The sequence below is a fragment of the Pinus tabuliformis genome, chromosome 2_1 (assembly GCF_031772625.1).
Source record: "Pinus tabuliformis cultivar Carrire ecotype Pingquan chromosome 2_1, CPIR1, whole genome shotgun sequence".
NCBI lineage: Eukaryota > Viridiplantae > Streptophyta > Pinopsida > Pinales > Pinaceae > Pinus > Pinus tabuliformis.
In genome coordinates, this window is record NC_142299.1 from 988,009,338 (window position 1) to 988,028,156 (window position 18,819).

The window sequence follows — 18,819 nt, forward strand, 5'->3', positions numbered from 1 at the left end:
ATTCCCATAGTTAGAGGCATAGACACTTCGTCTGTCGAGACTATTCCAAAGGCTACTTAAATCTCGCCTTGAAACAGGCACTGCATATAAATCCCCACATGAATGGCATCCACCTAGTTCAAGTGCGACATCAATAATATTCATCAAGCCTGTAATAAATCTAGAATGGCCACTTCTCTCTAGCAACAACAACAACAAAACTCATAGAAATTGCTTTTCTTTCAATAGGTTCGACTAACAAAAAATTCACACTTCCATATACAAAACAACACACTACTATAAAAGACATAACAACAAAATACACTCTCCTTATGCCCCTGGCCCTCCTGTGAGGGAGTTAGCCTAGGTAGGTTCTGATACCAATTTAATTTTATCGATCACACCCATATCTATTAATCAAATTATGTTACATATAAATACATGTAGTGTTGTCTCAAGATCATTAGACTATCTTGGACACACAATCACTTGGTTGAGAAAATATCTCAACCATACATCAATTTAGGAAATATTTTGATATAAGAAACTCCTAAAAGATAGGAACAAACTCCTTTACTTACAAAGTATCACATCTAAGATAAGTAGGAATTATATTTTCTAAGTAGTGTGAGTATCAGGTCACCACTCAAGTGTCATTTCGTTTCCAACATTCGGGTCTCACAAACTGGAAGGACATTGTAGAAGCTTCTTCATGCTCTCTAATATTAATTTTTGATTAATGTTATATTTGAGTTTTTAATTTATAAAAATATATTTGTCACATTCTAATAAATAGAAGTTTTTTTTTTTTCAAATTTGGTAATACAATTTTGGGCAATATTGTGGTTTCTTATCTTTTGAATGTATAAATGGATTCAAAACCCCCTTGAGGCACTTGAACTTTGAAAATTAAATAACTTAAACTTATGAATCTTAAAACTCTCTACTCAATTGTAGACATAATTGACTAGAAAAAGTGCCTGACTATGCAATTATATTTTAAGCAAATTATATGAAGGAAATTTTAGGTTGATGCAATATTAGCTATAAATTTGTTGACTCATAATTAATATAATTATATAAATTAACTGGCTAGTAAATGTCAATAAACATCAATATCAATAATAGACATCAAGACACTTAACTTGTGATAAATTTTATATTATCAAAAAAAAAAAAAAATCATAAAAATCAATTAAATTATAACTTTATTTTAAACCATCCTAGATCCATCTTAACTCCAGATCAATCAAATTTCTAGAGGGATCAAAGAATTTTCCACTTTAAAAGAGGTTTATATCTAAAGATATTTGATCCCTCTAATTGCTTGGTAGTTCTAGAGTTAAGATGGATCTAGGATGGTTTAATTATTATTATTATCATTGTGGTTCACAAACCTCGAAGTTCGGTAACTGCTATGTACATAGAATATTTGTACCAACAAGATCCAACAGAAGGGATCAACTTCTTGATGGCTCAACCATAGAGTCTGACCCCAAGGATATCGAGAGAATTGAAATCGTGACCTATCAATAACAAAGGTAATTTAACAATGAGGACTCGTCCAATTGAGAGGTTGGTTTGATTATTAATTATAATTAATTACAAAAATAATTATAATTATTAATTATTATTTTTATGTAATTTCAACTCGTTAAAATGTTTTATTGATAATTATATTATTAATTATTTTATTTTATTTTTTATTTTTATTTAATTTCTATTTTGATTTGGTCAAAATGCTTACAAGACATTACATTACATTAAAACATCTCTACCATATTGTGTTGGAGAGTGTGTCTCGGCACAATTATTATTACCAATCTATATCCATCTTAACTCTAGATTTACCAAACATGAAGAGGGATCAAATCTCTTGAGACATAGACCTCTTTTAAAGTGAAAATATATTTGATTCCTCTCAACGCTTGGTAGATCTAGAGTTAAGATGGATCTAGGTTGGTTTAAATATTAATTAATTATAATTATACTTATTAATCTCTTATTTTATTTTATTTTTATGTAATTTGATCGAGTCAAAATGTTTTACTACTACTACTATTATTATTATTTGGCCTAGTGAAAATGTTTACAGGACATGACATTACAATACATTACATTACATTCCAACATCTCTACCATATTGGGCTAGAGAGCATATCTCATAGCAATTGTTATTATTAAATATAAAAAGAATTAATATATGAGTTAAACATATATGTACATTTTAAAAAAAGGCATGTAACAAGAAAAATATAGTAAAGCGACAATAAACAATGAGGGTTTAAGAATACTTGTGGAGATTAAAAATTAAAAATTAAAAAAAAAAAAAATTGAAAAGCTAAAAGGGCATAACTACCTTTGATAAATCTCAACCCTACTACTAAAAATATTCTATGGATATTCCATGGAGGTTAAATCCCTATCATCCACCTACTAATTATTGATAATTAAACGAAATTCTATAACCCCTATTCCTAAATAGACACATCTATTAATATAATTATATTTTTGTAATATATAGGAGCATCCAGGTAGGAATGCAACATAGGGAGTGCACTGATGGTGGTGATCTCCATGTTTACAAGATGGGTGATTTTTAGGGACATTTAATTAGTGTTTTTTAATAATGAAGTAGTATGTTTAATACTGACTTCTATGAGGAGTATTAAACTGTAGAGATTTGGATCATTATCATAAGGATTTGTAGATCTCATTTAATTTCACAAGTCAATGTTTTTACATAGTTGAGAATAACCTAGTGACATACTTATTATGGACCTTCTTGGTGAGTTTTGCATTGTGGATCTCATTTGCATTAATAATCACTTAGGGGAGAACCAATTCGGCTTCCCACCACCCCTAAGGAATGGTTCAACATACTTGGGGATAATTGAGCAACATACTTAGGAACCTCTAGCCCATGGAACTAGTTTAGAGTGGATGCCACCTAGGGTAAAACAAATTCGAACATACAAGATAAGGTTTTCATGTGAGAGGCCAAATTGTATATGAGACCTCTTACTCAAACCCACTCAATTCTTTCTACCATAACCACTCAATGCCTTCTAGCATACTTAGGTATAAAAAAATAGCATGCTCACTACAAACCCTCCTTGTGAACTTATTTCACTACTACTAAAAAGAATTGACATGCAAAAGTAAATAAGATCCACAAATGAATACTTACCTATCATGAACCTAGGGCCTCCTATGGTTATAAGGCACCTTTTGGGTGCATCATTATCCCTTGAGCATGTGGCACCAATCTTTTTCACCTCTACCTTGTGGAGCACATAATTACTTCCCCCAAACTATGCCTCACAATAAGTTTACTTAGCGGAATATCATAACATTAGTTACTTAGTGAAATATCATAACTCTTCGATATAGTGCAACCAATCTTACTATCACTTCTACTTCAATTTGGAGGTTTTAACCCTGTACAAAAATTACCTACAAACAAATTCTTAAAACAGAAAAATATACAATGGCGAGATCATAAAACAAATATACATAGATACTTTCCCCTGGATCCCAAAACTGAGATTAATAGATTTATTTTTCATTATATTCCTTTCAATGTTACAATACATATATATACATGTTGAAGCCCTCATAAACCCCAATCCACTAACCTTGGATTAGAACATAATCATAGTTCCCTTGACCAGATATATAAAATACCGTGGGCAGAAAACCATCATGCCCAAAACCATGTGCAAACCCCATGCACAAAACCATGGGTAGGTACACCAACCATCTTTAGGTCTGCCCCCCCACCTTCAGTCCGCATAAAAAGCAAAAAAAATTATGTATAGCTATTCGTGGAAAGAACATAACACGTACCTAAGAAATTTGACTTCCATTCATAAAGGCATGAGAATTATATGCAAAACATCAATTTCGTCATTAACGTCATTATACACATGCACATATTTATAAACCAAGTGACCCTTTGGCCTTCTACTTTTATTAAAATCCACAATTTACAACAATCCCCAAGACAATGGCTCATTCCAAAAATCCGCATAACCAAGAAACCCCAAGCTATTTGTAGCCTTCTTACCCCACCATGTCACCCTTCCACCCTATCAAGGTGTGAAAATTCCTTGAACTACAACAACCGAGTATTATTTTCCTAATTCAACAATTTATTCGTCTTATATAATTATTATTACAACAAACAATGAATAAACCACATTGAAATTCTTCATCAATTAAAATACATTGCAGAATAAAATAGGAAATGAGAAAAAGATGCACACACAAAAAATAAAATTAACACTATTATTTTGTACTAAACATCCCTGGAAAAACCCCAAAGGGAAAATCAGTGCAGCAGATGAGGGTTCATTTTATTATACAACAAATATAGTGAATTACAACTGCTAGCCTTCCTGTCTCAACTCTGACAAATTTTCTCAACTAGAAAATATACTAAGAAAATATTTTCCCTCGTAGTAACTCTCATTGGCCCCTCTCTATCAAATTCACACTTCCTAGCTAATTCACATAGTTGTACTGGAAATATGCACTGCCTACTCAAATGTGTTTGATCTTCCTCTGGAATTCCTCCAGAATTCCTCAAGAAGAGTCGTCCTTCCTATCTCTACCTTTGGAAATAATTCACTAGGCCACCCGAGACTTGATCTAAGCAGTAGCAATTGAATCGATCTCTCTCTCTCAACAACTCACACTGTAAAACTGGAAAACTTGCACTACAGAATTCGACCTTACTGATAGATAATTCATCCTTCCTTCCCTACCTATGGAAACTAGAAAAACACTTGTGAATTTCTCCATAAATTATCCCTGCTGCAAACCCCTACTACTCTCCTTCCTTGGCTCAAATTGTGCCCTCATTGAAAATTGCAAACGTGTTAGCTTGATTTTCCTTTGTTCACAATGATCACATAGATGCTTGATGATGTTTATCTCCAACCCTTTGAGCTTCTCTTATAATCTCTCATTGAGTCTTTAATGACCATGGTTTAGCCTCCATCGATAGCTATTATCAACTAGACTTCATCAATAGATATCTTTAGAAAAATCTCGAACATCCTTAATTAATTAACTTTAATCTACCAATTTTCCTAAGTTATACTTAGGAAATATTTTAATTATGGAAAATTAATTTAATTAAGGTGTTTCCCAAGATTATCTCATGAAACCTTTTTTGGATTTTGAAGATCTATTTTTCCCTAGCGTCTTAGCATCATCTGAGACTAGAACACTTGTCTAATGCTACATAACTAACACATGGGTCATTCCTTCCCTATGCAGGGTCTCACCCTAGACGGTCTGGATCAATTTCAACTGCCAAAATACCTAAGGCCTTGCACAACTACAATCTTGAACCTTTGTTCCAACTCCTTCCTCATGCAATATATGTTGCCTCTCCTCCACTCCCCTCACTCATTCCTTGTCTTTTTTTCCTTTCTTTTGATTTTCTCATTCTTTTTGTTGTGTGGTGTTGATTTTTTGTTCCAACCATGTGGTTCTCTCCTTCTTATATCATTCCTCCCATCCCTCATGTAGTTCTTTCTTCCTACATCTCATTAAACTTACTTCTTTTAGAAGTTGTGTAACACATCCGTTTAATAAACATTATATATAGAAATAATAAACATCCATTTTATTGTATTGACCCCAAACAATACATAGTTATGCCAAAAGAAACATTATTATTATTAACATATTATGAATTATTTGTAAGCATGAAAAAGCAAGTTCTATTATCGTAATCATATGAAAATAAATGATTTGTACTTTAAGTACTTTGATAAATTATACGAAGATTGAAGGGATATGGTTGTACACGATAATGAATTTCAACATTAATTTATTTACGAGAGTTTAAACGCATTGGGTACGTGGCTGGCCCAGGCGCTAAATGGTACAGGCCATAGCCTCGATTCCCGCCATGGAGCGCATGCATATTTACTCTCTGGTGTCCGGGTCTTGGTGGCTACCTGAAGGTTTCCCATCTGTCCATATCCAAATGCTAATCCTCGGGATCTGGCTCCTCCATCAACGGTTCTCCATGGTTGGCTGGATCGAACGGTCCACAAGATGTCTGGCATTCTTTTCTCAACAGTGTGGTTTCATTTGGTCATTGTTTCGCTTCGAGGGTTTATGGCTCTACTCTGTTCTTGGGTATTTTCTCTTGCTTGTAGATCTGGTTCACCGGGCTATTCGTTCCTCATTTTGGCATCTTGATAATACGCCGAAGGTTTCGAAACTGCTTCAACTCCCTGGAACACAAGACGCAGACGCAGGGCTTGCATGCATCCTTTCCACCCGTAAAAATTTAAGGTTCTATCCGCAATTTCATTTGGTTTAACAAAGTTAGTATCATCTTTGCAAGCTTTGATTCTTTCACATATTCTATCACAAATTCTCTATTTTGGTGTAAGGCAAAGATTTCCGAGACATGATTTTGGCTTGGAGTTGTGGCAAAACTCTTCAACCAGCTTCAATGTTCATGTCCAGTCCCGGGTATTCTGACTTACTTCAGATCTTTCTTAGGTCAGGGTTTTATGACCAGGTTGTCAAGTTTATAAGACTGTGTTAGTTGTTTAAATGGGATTTTCGAGGCCGCTGGAGCCGAGGTTCCACGGTTAGGTTTTGTTTTCTTAGAATTTTGTTTAAGGCTTAAGATAAACCTTACGGCTTCGGCCAAATGTGGAAGGTTTTGGCTTTGTTCAGGCCGACCGCCTTTATTAGTATTCTACATATATTTTGGACAATTAAATTTGTATGAATGGAACTTATCGATGGGGTATTACTTCTGAGGCGAGGGTTTTCACATTCTATATGCAAAGTTTCAAATTGTTTTTCCATGTTTATTCAATGCTGAGTTTTGGAATACTGTAAGTTATCTTTTCTAATTTACACAGAGTATTTAATTTACTCTAGCGCTCTATACAAAGCTTTATTGCGACTCAAAGTTTATCCCTCAATTCGTTCTGCACTGTTTTCAGTTATGATTTTAATAAATTCTTTCTGCTTGTTAGAAAAAAGGGGAAAAAATTCTTGACAGTTCCTTTAGAAGCTCGAAATGCTAGAGTTTTTGCTATCAAGTTAGGACTATAACTTCTTATTTATTTGTGAGTCAAATTTTCTATGTTTTTCTCTGTTTGTAGCCATGGGGTTTTGCTTAATTAGATAGCGTGTTTGCTATGCATCAATTTGATTATAATACATGTAAATGATTTTGGTACCATATTCGGGAACCATTTTGAATATGATGGTATGTAGCATATTTGTTCTCTTTTTGGTTTGAGAGAAATTCCTTCAATTGAGAGACTAATTTAACTGCTTCTCCTGATTTAAATAAAAGACAAACAGAGGTTTTACCCTATCTAATATTGTGTTAGCAATGTTTACGGGAATCTTATCTTTTTCCAAATTTTTACTACATGTTACAGAAATTTTGTCATTTTCCAATTTTACTTCATGTTACAGGAATTTTGTCATTTTCCAAATGTACTTCTACATCTAAGTACTGTAATAATATTATTGATATTCCTTGATAGTTCTTTCTGTAATTATAAAGAGGGTTTTCCTCCAGTTTTCTATTATTGCTCTACTTTTACTCTTCGATGAAATATTTCAGAATAAAAAAAATAATAAGAAAATTATGTCTTACTTTAAGGAATAGGAAACCTTGTCTATAATCTTTTCAACAGTCATTTACAGATATTATCTCTTAACACAGCCTATCATTCAAGCTAAAATTCAGAGAATAGCTTAGACCAGAAATTCTCTACTTATCTGTTTACGTTGTTTAGGACTGAATCTAAAACAAGATCTGCACTTTAATTTCCTCCCTGCCATGAGATTGCATGATTCGATAAATCTCCCCCATGCTACTCCTGACTTCCGAAGTTCTCTCTCTTTTCAGAGACCTTAATTTTTACTGGCCATCTCGTCTTTACCAGACATAGCCATCACAGACTACCTGACCCTTTAGCATAGTCTCCTTTCCTTCTCCTGATCTCTGATACCTCTATCCTCTTGATCCTTTTAGTAAAAATACTCTAGGATTTAGTTTTGGAAGAGATAATTGTCTCCATAACTAATTACCTAGTAAAATAGTATTTACCCATAACTGCAAAATTTATTCTTCCATAACTAAATTCCAAAAATAGTTTATAATTTAAAAATAGTAATAGTCTGTTTGGTTGCAGTAACAATAAATAAATATTTACATTAATGGGGGATATTACAGGTTGTCTCGTCTCATTGTTCCAAACTATCGCATGGGTTGACTCAACCATGTGTTAGGCACCCTAGATTGTGCCAACTCATTGTTCCATCTAAACACCCCCAAATTTCATCTCGGCAACCTCAAATTTTGTTCAGGCCAACACGCCTCAACTTTTCTTTCCCATCTCATCTCTCCTAGATGATGCACCCTCGACTCATCACCCCTCGCTCACGTGCCCTTGATTCTTCTCACTCGCTTCGTCTAGTGGTCTAGGGGACTCAACCCACCACCATTCCACCATGGCACCCTCCCCTTCAGTCCAACTCATCCCAGGTTGGCTATGACAGCCCCAAGCTAATTCTCCCTCATTGTAAATAATTCATATATTTTGATTGTAATTAAAAGGCTTGAGAATTAGGACACAGATTCCAGAGTTTGAGGAAGGAGGTTGCTTGGGATTTGAAGGAAGCTTGACTTATTTCATGGCAACCATTGAAGGCTAGTAGGTTTGACATAAATAGGTTTCTTTACAAATTAATGGAGCAGGAAAGGAGGACAACATACCATGCCTACGTTGGATAAATCCGTAAGGTAGAAAGGACGAAATTAAATAAATATGGGTTGCATTGGTAGTTGGGGGAAACAAATAAGTCAACCAATAGGAAGTGGGGAGGAAGGAATTGTTGACGTACATCACTTTCCCCACTAGTTAGTTATGATAGAACCACCATGGATGAGAAGGAAGGGGGCGAAAGTGATGTCCACCCACACAACCAAAAGAAGATTGCAACAACATAAAGGAGGAAGAAATCATTCTCGGGGAGGGGGAGGGGGAAAATCCACACACAGTAGAGTAGAGAGCATTTTTTGTAAGAGAGCACTCCCATGCATGGGGTAGTACTGAATGTTGACTGAGAGACATAAGAGAGAATGCAAGAGAAAACAATTGAACAAAATGAGAGAAGAAAAACTCTATGATTCCATCAGAATGATGGGAGTTTAGAGCCATCCTTTGATTGAGCATTAGGAGGTGGAATAATAGATCTTAGGTGAGGAGAGTAGCATGTGGATTCCCTGAAAGTTTGGAGGGTGGAGATGTTTTTCTCTAGATTCCATTGACAACTTGGGTGGAGGTGTGTTCCTTGGATTCTTGTTATGAGAGTTCTTTAGCCCCACTATGCTTGTTTTCTTAGTCTTATAGTGAGCTTTGAACTCCCTTGTTGATTTTAGGATGGAAGCAAAGCCTCTAGATTCCCTTGTTGATTTGACGATGGAGAAACAACCTTTAGATTCCCTTGCTGATTTGAGGGTGGAGGAACAACCTCTGGATCCCCTTGCTGATTCGATGGTGGAGGCACAACCTCTAGATTCACTTGTTGATTTGAGGGTGGAGGAATAGCCTCTTGATTCCCTTGTTGATTGAGGGTGGAGGCACAACCTGATTCCCTTGTTGATTTTAGGGTGGAGATATAGCCTCTGTATTCCCTTGTTTATTTAAAGAGTGGAGGTGGTGGACCTTTGGATTCCCTGTGCGATATTGACTACATGAAGTAGCTGGAGGCTGGAGGTGGATGGTCCTTTGGAGTCCCTGTTTTAGCTAGCAGATTTGGTTTAATCCTTGAAGCACTCCTCCTCAAGCTCTAAAATATGGCTTGGGGTTGACCATTGTAAGAAATGCTTGGTTGCATTATGTCTAAGGTTGGCTGGAGAGTGAAATTCCCAATATTAGTTACCTAGCTCAATTTATCAAATATAAGTGTCTGCTTATGACTCTCATGTGTGAATGCTTTATGCTTGTTTAATGCATTTCTTTATCATGGCTTGTAATTCCAAAGAATGAGGTATTCCTCACTGAATGAACATTATTTTCTTAAAGGCATGGATGTAGAATGGTTTAAGTTTCTATGTTGGCCTAAGGCCTATATTGATATGGATTTAATGTGTTGGTTCAATACCTATGATATGACATGAAATTTGATTTTCTACTTGCTTAAGTAATGGTGAATTCCTGCATATGTCCTGGGTAATAAAAGGTTTCTTGTATGTACCCATGGGCACAACCACTAGTGAACTCTGGGAGCTTAATCTTTTGGAGTTCACTAGTAATGTCCTATATTGGAGTTCCTCAATCAGAGTTCCTCAATCAGAGTCCCTCAATTCCTCGGGGTTACACACCCTTGATGGAGGGTTCTCTACTTCCACCTCAAATGCTTGATTCCCTCTTAAGGTTTCATAAATTTCCTCCAGGGAGCACAATATGTGAGCTATCTTTGGTGATGATAGTTGTAGTTTTGGTGGAGGTGGTCCTTTCTATAACCCTCCTCGGCCTCAACTCCCTCAGGCCCTCAAGTTTTATCCTTTGATGTTGCATACAATCTAAGGAGAGGAAAATATCCTCATGGATTTCATGCCCATCTAACAAGTTTTTTCCAAGTAGAAACTTAATGTGCTAGTATATGTGCACTATGTACATATATTGGTTGTACTGATCACACACGAGCTCGATGTTAGGAACCGAATCCACCACATTTATAAGAACTTATGTGTCCAAGGGAATGCATTGCAAATTGGTTATCTCCCATTCTATGTGAGGAATATTTTCTTGGATTGGTTGGGGAGTGAGCACCCAAAACTATACAACTAGACTTTTTGCTCGAACTTGTGCCCTAGTATGCCCATATTCCCCACATTCTTGATAATAAGTAGCCCCACAATGAACCGAGTGTGCTGACCAGGCATGTCTTCTACTCAAAGAGTGTAATTGTTCCAGGAAACGATGAGAGTTACGTTGGGGTCAAGATAGAAATGAAAAGAGGAGTGAGACTTTTGGGTAACAATGGCCTTGTGAGGGGCCTTACTCATTGAAGCAAGCTCAAAGGAATTCACAAAGAACTACAACCACCTTGACACTTGAGAGGAAGGAGAAACTAAACCACCTGGAGTTGTGTCAACACTTGAGGAACCAACAGACACAAGACAAGAGTTAAAGATAAAAGCAAGGCCAAAAGAAGAGACAACAATTGCGAACTTAGCAGATGGGTTCCAAAGAAAATTATAGGAGGAAGGCTAGCTCCGATGAAGAGAGGCGACTGGCAGAAGGACGTGCTTGGAAATAGTTCTTGAAGGCGCTGCTCGAATTCGGAAGCAAATTCCTGCCAATAGTTGGAGATGGAAGAGGTCTGGGTGATAGAGGAAAATGCCACTTTGTGCCAGCTTTTTTGGCCTGAAGCCTTGAGACTTAAGCCTAAACAGATAGAAAACCTTCCACTTGCTTCCATCTAAACAAATAAACATTCTATGAGGTCCTAATATAATGCCTATGCCATAAACAAAAGGCTGGAAAATTTGTCCCATTCCCTGAGTTTGCAATACAACGCTAGACTAAAAATTGTTGGTCTAGAGATAATCATGTAGAAGATTAAACTGTGATTTTATGTAGGTGGCCTCCATTGGAAAATCAATTAAAATCTTCACAATAAACTGCATCATTGAACCAATCATGCAAGGTGGCCATGTTTGCAAAGAGGGTAGAAGGATCCCTTTACATGCATTAGAGACTATGAATAGTTTGCAAGCGTAAACAAATTGAAATATATATTGGGCACTGGACAATGTAATGGGGATTTTCCCATGCTATTAGCAATTTTCATATACTTCTTGTTTCTAACACTCCGTACCATGTGCTTTGTTTAAATTATTATGTTACATTTATCTATTAATTTTTTTTATAAGATCCATAATTTTTTTTTCATTATAACAAAGTCAATCTTAATTTATCTTTTTTAATGTAATTTTCTTGCAAACTCATTCTGCTACCGCATCCCAACTCCATTTCGTCACCTACTTTCCGTTGTGTACGAGAGATTTGTCAAATTAAACACACCAACAAAAGTGAAATTTTAAATGATAGTGTGTTTAATTACATACAGCATGTACCAATAAATACACAGAAACTGTGGTACTTGGATATGATCAAAATGGTGAATAATATCTATTGTTCCATTGAAATAATGAATATTATCCATCGCTTGGTTGAAATAGAAAATAGTATGGAACCATCCACACAACAAATATTGTCGATCGTTCTATTGAATCAATGAATATTATTGGATCAGCTAAATAATAATCCATTCAAACAACGAATATTCATGAATTAGTTAAATTAAAAAATGAAATATTAGATAATAATAAAAAATAATGAATATTATTGGATTGGTTAAGTAATAATCTATTCAAACCATTAATATTAATGAATTAGTGAAATTGAAAAATGAATATTAGACAAGGCCACATAACTAGTTTTCTTGCCATTTTGTTTCATTTAGCTATTAATTTACTTTGTATTGCTATGATATAATTAATTTGGGTTAAATGAAATCAAGTAAAAAAATTGGTCAGAAGAAGTATTGTTGTTGTCACTTTGTTTCTTTTCCAAGATGCTATATAACAATTTAGCTTCTTTTTTTTAATGTGTCATCTACCAAATCAGGTAGTTCAAGAAATTTCGTGCTTCTCATGGTGGCATGGGAAATTGTTGAGACTTATGTGCTTCTCATGGGTGGCACTAGGAAATTGTATCTACAATGTGAGTCTTTTCTCTTATTACAATTTTATGTGATCTTTTTCTCTTTTACAACTTTTGTATGATCATGTTCATATATTTTTGCATTTAAAAAAAAATTAATTGTGGATAAAACGCCCTTTAAAGAGTTTCATTAAATTTCTTTCATGTACTACTCATAATCAACATGCCATCGAAATCATTATGGTAGTATATCTATTTTGTAAATAATAATTATATTAACTTCTAATATATTATTTAATTTTTTATTGTTGTTTATTATAGATATTATAATATTTATGATGTATATAATTGATAGAAGATAGAAATATCAATTATTTTTAAGTACATTTTCAATATATTATTAAAAGACAATAAGAATAACGAAAATGTATTTAACTTATACCTTTATTTTAACTTACCCATGTTCTAGAAAATGATTTTAAAAAAGAATAAATGTACTTTACAATTTAAAATCATGCACGACATTTTAAAATAAAAGTAAGTTAATTATACAATATATAAATTTTATTTTATTTTATGTTAAGAATGAGCTAAAATATAATATAATGTAAAATTAGTGCACCAGGTGTTTCATGAAATTTTATAAATTTTAAATTCAAAAAAAAAAATAATAATCAAATTTAAATTAATAAAAAAATTAACTTTGAGGGTGGGTTCTAACACATTAAATAAAATAATAACTAATAGCACACTCTTTTAGTAAAATGTTGATAGGTATAAATTATGATAAGTATTAAATTGCTTATCAATACAGTTCACATTAAAAAAATAACTAAGTTTTATTTTTATTTTACATTATTATTCATTGTAAAAAAGAATTAATGTATATTTTAAATAATATTATTACTCATGGAAATTTGCATTTAATTTATTATTGAAATTATAAAAGAATTAATGTATGCTTTAAATAATATTATTATTCATGGAAATTTACGTTTAATTTATTATTGAAAATTTTGAATTGTAAATAGCTTTTGTTACTCTACCATGGGGCAATATTCCATAGACAAATTAAAATTGTTTAATATGTAGAATTCTAGTGACCCTGTTTTTTTATCATTCCAAAATGATTTTTAAACAATAATAAATCACAAGCTTGCTTTAAATAATAGCAAATCACAATTTTGCTTGAAATTATATTGTCTAATTCCCTTAAAAAAAATCTATTTCATCTATAAATTGAAAATTATTATATTAATTTTATCATTGTTATATTTAATTTATATAATTTACTTTTAATATAAAAATAAAATATAATTTAAGAATTTAATTGCTTTAAAATATAACATTTTGAGATAGGATACAAATTCATGTGAGGCAATGAAGAGGCACGATGACGGAGCTCCCGAATATTCTGCCTAGCAAGGGTTTAGGGTAATTTTTCTCGGTTTACTGCAGGCTCGCCATTTACCCCGCAAATCTCTGGCTGGCTCTCCACCTGCGTCTGTTCCCTTTGTTGCTGCCATCTATCGTCGGCGGTCACGGTGTCGTTTCCCTACTGAATATGGAAGAAGACATGGACTTCGAGGAGGTGGATTTCTCACCGAACCCATTTCCCGACTAGCCTATTTTTGGAAGCCCTAACCCAAACCCGACATTTTATGTTTCCCCTCCGCCTTTCGTATTTGCTCCGCCCCGGTGGTCACCCTCCCTGGCCTCACAACATCCTCCCTTCATTTTGGCACCCTCTCTATATACTCACCTACTTTGGATTGTTCGCAGCTCTCCCCTGGTACCCTTCACCTGCTCGCTGCGGTCACACCGCCCTCGCCCTCGTTTGAGCCAAACCCTCCGGAAGACATTATTCACTTGTCTAGCTCTCCACTGCCTTGGGATCAAGCGAGGACTGAAGCTGCAGATCACACAGCTGGGGGTCCATCAAATCTCGGCTCCATCCCATCAATTTCTACTGCAAATTCCCCGTCTGGATGCTTCGAAACACATGTGATTAGGGTTAAATCGGCATCTCAATTTCAACAGGACAGGCACACTCCTTCTAACCCGTTGTAGGATCATCCTACTGTGCCCCAGACTGGTAAGCGGAAAGTTAAGTGTGCAAAGGCTTCATCAAAGGATTTCACCATCCAATTCGGTCAGGGTTTGTCAATGGGTGAAGTTGCGGATAAGGCTAGCTCTGTTCTAGTTGGGCATGTCTGTGGTAGGGCTTATTCGGCGGAGAGATTGACCCTCTGGGTACAAGAAATATGGGGCAATACCCTCAAGGAACTACCGAAGGTTCAGATCCTCCCTCGCGGGTGGTTTTCTCTACATTTTTCAAAGGAGGAATATACAGATCTGTACTTGCTCGATACTGGCATATAGAGATGGCCCCGATCCTCCTTAAGCATTGGAGTCCATTGTTCGATCTGGATAGGGAACATATTGGGGCTGGACCACTCTGGGTTTGTTTACCGAGACTCCCACTACAGTATTGGTCGGAGGATGTTTTCTTCAAGATTGGGAATATGCTCGGCACCTACCTTGACTATGATAAATCCTACATTCAATCCAAGAATCGAACCCTAGCCTGCATTCTAGTTCATTTGGATACCCGCGAGGGTTTGGAGGAGAAAATCACATTACAGTGGAGGAATTTCACTCGGGTTCAGATTCTGGACTATGAAGGAGTCCCATTTCGATGCAGAAGATGTCATAAGGTGGGGCATATATTCAAGGAATGCCCTCTGGTTAAAAAATCACCTGATCCTCCAACTGCACCAAAAGCCACAAAGGGTCAAGCAGTTTCTCTTCCGGACCGTACTCCTGTTTCAGTCCCTCAGGCCACCATTCGGGTCGCTTCTCCCTTGGTTGCAGAATGTTCACACAGGACACCATCTCCTCCTATGACGTGCTCCCAGGTTGCTGCTGAGGCTGCGAGAAAAGCGGGTACTCCCCTTTCCTCTCACCCTAACTCCTCTGTATCTAATTCTAGCATTGCAATTCAAGATAAGCACTTTACTCCCTCCATACCCTGCACTCTCACCATTCCCCCTCCCATCATTTCTACTACTACTCCATCATTCCCACCACACCCTCCATTCCTCTCTCATCCTCTAAGAACTGGCCTGAACCGCCTCATTCATACAATTTGCGCCCTCGCTCACACTTAGAAGGTAAAACACCCTCCTATTCAGGGCTGGGACTTGCCCTCCCTGGATCTTTCACCAAATCATCTCGTGGCCAAATTTTTTTTCTATCTAAAGCCATTCAAAAGGCTGGGGCAAAAGTTGTTTCGGGCAAACAATCCTCCTTGGATAAGGTTCTTAAAGCATTGAATACCCAAGAGCGATTTCCCCCATGAAGTGGCTTTCCTTCAATTGCAGAGGTATGGCTAGTGCCTCCAAAAAACTAGCCTTGTGGAGATTATTTGATGTTGAGTCTGTGGATATCATTATGTTGCAAGAAACCCTTGGTGATGCTGATCTCATCACTAGATCTTTGGAATCCTTAAAACCTGGTTAGCAATTTTATTCTCTTGATGCTATGGGGCGTTCTGGGGGGTTAACCATTAGATACAATCCTCGCACCGTTAAGGTCATATCATCGTGAGGTGGGTTATGGTTTATTGGTATGGATATTTTCTCAGCCGAACTTAGTATGGATCTCCAAATCATTAACATATATGGACCCTGTCATAGGCAAGAGGACTTCTAGAATAAATTCCTCAATTTATCTATAACTTCATCTGATCACCTTGTCCTTGGGGGTGATCTCAATTTCTCCCTGGGATTTAGGGAATCATGGGGTTCACAAGCCTAAGTGGATCCTCTATCGGGGTATATGATGAATTTATTGGAGCAGCATAACCTCTCTGATGTCCCCATGAATAATCCCCTTCCTACTTGGAGGAACAGAAGGATTGGGGATGCAGCTCTAGCTAGAAGGCTTGATCGATTCCTGATTAAGGTGCCTCTGTTACAATATCTGAATACATATAGACAATGGGTGGGTTCTGGTGGTATATCTGATCACTCTCCCATATATTTGGAGATCCTTGGTCCCCATTCAAAGCCTAAATCCCCCTTTAAATTCAACCATCTGTGGCTACAAGATCCTGGATACATCAAGTTTGTCACTGACTACTGGAAAGCAAATCCCATATCGGGATATAGATCTCTGGATGAGGGTTTCTGCCACAATCTTTCTCATCTCAAGCAACTATCTATCACCTAGGCTAAAGAGAAGGTACAGAGGGATGATCATATCCTATCTCAGATTGAATTAGAACTGAGTGATTTAATGGATGATCGTAACAAGGGGTTTACAACTATTAATGAAAAATCCCATCTTATTGAGCTTGAGAAACAGAAGGATAAGATATTGAAGGAGAGAGAAAGGTGTCTAACACTATTTGGAATCTGCCCTTACCTGATGGAGGTGTGGCAGACACTTTCAATAAACTTTCTCTTCTGGGCACCTCTCATTTTCAGAATCTCTACAAAACCCCTCCTGGGTCCAATCTAGCGGACATTATTCAAGTAGCTGGCCATTTTCCTCGGTTTGTGGATGAAGATATGGCAGATGATCTCACCTCACCAGTGACGACTGCTGAACTTGAGGGGACCCTGAAATGGTTTAAAAAATATAAAAGTCCAGGGCCGGATGGATGGACTATTGAATTTTATATGGCCTTTTATGAACTCTTGGGACAAACCCTGCTCAAAGTAGTGGAGGAATGCACGACCACTGGAAAATTATATGATGCCATTAACTCCACCTTCATTGCTCTTATACCCAAGTCTAATTCTCCATCATCTTTCAATGACTTTCGCCCCATCTCTCTCTGCAATTGTCTCTACAAAATCATTGCAAAGATTATTGCCAACAGGATCAGGCCCATCCTCTCTCTCCATATATCTCCCGAGCAATTTTCTTTTCTTGAGAATCGACAGATTCACAAAGCCATTGGCATTGCTCAAGAGGCCATACACTCGATTAGGACCAAAAATCTAAAGGGCATCATCTTAAAGATTGACCTGGCAAAAGCTTCCGACTGTTTTAGTTGGCTTTACATCAAAATGCTTCTCATTCATCTGGGCTTCCCCCATGATTTCATCACCTGGATCATGTCTTGCATCACCTCAGCCTCCTTCAGTGTACTCATCAATGGATCTGCTTCACATTTCTTTCATGCCGAGAGGGGACTCAGACAAGGATGCCCCCTATCTCCCCTTCTCTTCCTTATTGTCATGGAAGGACTTAGTCGGCTCCTTGCACAGGCAAAGAGAAATGGTCGACTGTTTGGACTAAAAGTGAATGACCTATGTTACCTCACTCATCTACTTTTTGTCGATGACGTTCTCATTTTTCTTGATGGTAGCATACGAGACTCTGCCTCCTTTGCTAATGTACTCTCCCTTTTCTCTCGGGCTACGGGCATGATGGCTAACCATGGGAAATCCACTATAACCTTAGCCCACACTTCCATCCAGGAGTCTCGATATGCTTAGCAGCACTTCCCATATAGCATCCTCCCACTTGATCAGGGTTTTAAATACCTGGGGTTCTGGATCAAACCCCTGTGTCAAAAAATTGTTGATTGGATATGGTTGGTCATTAAGTTGGAGAAAAGGCTATCAAATTGGTGTCATCGATTCTTATCTAGAGCAGGAAGATTAGTGCTCATCAAATCTGTACTGGAGGCCACACTTGTTTTCTGGATGGCTTTGGCATGGATTCCCAGAAGCATCCTTGCCCGCCTTCAACAGATATGCAACAGATATCTTTGGAATGGTCATCAAGATAAGAAGATTTTTGCCAAGGTTAGTTGGAATAAGTTTGCTCTGCCTAAAAAATGTGGAGGTTGGGGAATAAAAGATTTAAATCTCTTTGCTCAGGCTCTTGCTGCAAAAATGGGATGGACACTACTCACTGGACAGAACCTCTGGACCACTGTCACTTATCACAAATACATTTGGCCTCTACAGCTCATGGACTGGGTGCGTCTGCCAAGATGGTCTAGGATTGGCATATCTTCTGTTTGGAAAGCTCTGCTTCACTCCTTACCTATCATCTGCAATAATTTGGCCTGGAGGATAAA